Raw genomic sequence first — 1,706 nt, forward strand, 5'->3', positions numbered from 1 at the left:
GATAGGGATTAGGGACATAGTCCAGAGGTGCAGCACCTGCTTAGCAAGTTTGAGGCTACGGATTTAATTATCAGCACTTTTCTACCCAGATACAAAGACAGCAGAAACATCATATTGAAATATTTAAGTAAATGGAGCTTACTTAAAATTAGTGAACAAGAAGGTACATAGTTTATCCTGGGTGAATTAGATAATGTACTCTAGGAAGTTACAAAGACTGCCTATCTTATGCAAACATAGGAACTTCGATAAAAGGCAAGCATATAATTCATAGTGATATATCACGGTAATTGAGCAAAATGGTAGATGTTACTAAAGGCAAGAGTGCTTAGCATAGACTATTGATACTCACAGACCTTCAAAATCCAATGTTTACTGAAATTCCCTAAGGAATTGGTATTTCAAATTTGACACTTTCTACCACTAACCAAAATGATTATTTTTGTTATGCAGTTTTCAAAGTGCAAAAATTTCTTAGAAACTCCTATACATGTTAGAGAAAAACAATCACGACTTAACAACTTCAGAAAGAAGGTGTTTGGTTTTTTTTTTTCTTCTTCTTCAAGACAGGAATTCTCTGTGTAGCTGTAAACCAGGTTGGCTTCGAACTCACAAAGATCCACCTGCCTCTGCCTTTTGAGTGCTGGGTTTAAAGGTGTCCGCCACCACTGTCTGGGCAGGCTTTGGTTTTGAGACAGGTCTCACTTGTAGCCCTGGCTGTCTTGGAACTCTGTAGACCAGGCTGGCCTTGAACTCAGAGAAATCTGCCTGCGTCTGTCTCCTGAGTACCGGGCAGAAAGGTGTTTGCCACCAAACCTGGCTAAAAAAATGTTTTAAAAGACACAATAATTAGAAAAAAAAAATATAATGAATGTACTCTTTTATATTCTACCACAGGCATTTTTTTCAAAGCATAGTATAAACAAATGCGTTTTATTCTACTTTTTGCAATAACATATGTAAGTCATTTCAAAGAAAGGGGACAAAGAAAAAGATCTAACAGTATTTTCTTTTTTTTCTTCAAGATAGGGTTTCTTTGTTTAACAGTCCTAGCTGTCTTGGAACTTACTTTGTAGACCGAGTTGACGGAAAACTCACAGAGATCTGCCTGCTTCTGCCTGCCAAGTGCTGGGATTAAAGGCGTGTGCCAACAACACCCAACTGATTCTGTATTTTTTTTAAACTGAAAGAAACCCCAGAAAGCATATTTAAACTATGTGCACACATACCTCTGCCATACACTTCAATTCCAGAATGAAAAACTCCAATTCCAATAGATGATGTGTATTCATTCATCCAGTACTAAGGAGAGAGAGAGAAAAAAAAAAAAACAACTTTTGAATATCCATTCATTTATAGTTCAACTCTATAGGACAGGTAGAATAGAAACCCAATTCTCGCTATTTTGCCTTACAATGATGAAACACTACTTAGAGTAGCCTAGTCAGCTCTCACACATCTAATCTGGAAGGCATTCCTGTGTCTAGACAAATATTCAACTTAAGTCCAGCATACTATTTAAGGTTCAGCACATAATAAATAAAATTTAAATGAGTGAAATCTAAATTTGGATCAGGCTGGTAACAGAAACTGACATAAAAGTGCCATCAGTGGGGCTGGAGAGATGGCTCAGAGGTTAAGAGCATTGCCTGCTCTACCAAAGGTCCTGAGTTCAATTCCCAGCAACCACATGGTGGCTCACAACC

The 1,706-nt window shown here is 37.6% G+C and overlaps 1 long non-coding RNA gene across 1 annotated transcript in view; it reads right to left on the reverse strand.

The window, feature by feature from the left end:
* The window catches only part of LOC126496241 (uncharacterized), a 6,327-nt gene extending 4,631 nt beyond the window's left edge, over positions 1-1,696 (reverse strand). The window contains exon 1 of the long non-coding RNA XR_007590315.1: positions 1,230-1,696. This is a non-coding gene — a long non-coding RNA (uncharacterized lncRNA). The remainder of the gene's footprint in view (positions 1-1,229) is intronic.
* Between the last annotated feature and the right edge of the window lie 10 nt (positions 1,697-1,706).

The sequence above is a fragment of the Alexandromys fortis genome, unplaced genomic scaffold (assembly GCF_014885135.2).
Source record: "Alexandromys fortis isolate MF-2015 unplaced genomic scaffold, M_Fortis_MF-2015_v1.1 scaffold_2090, whole genome shotgun sequence".
Classification (NCBI taxonomy): Eukaryota; Metazoa; Chordata; class Mammalia; order Rodentia; family Cricetidae; genus Alexandromys; species Alexandromys fortis.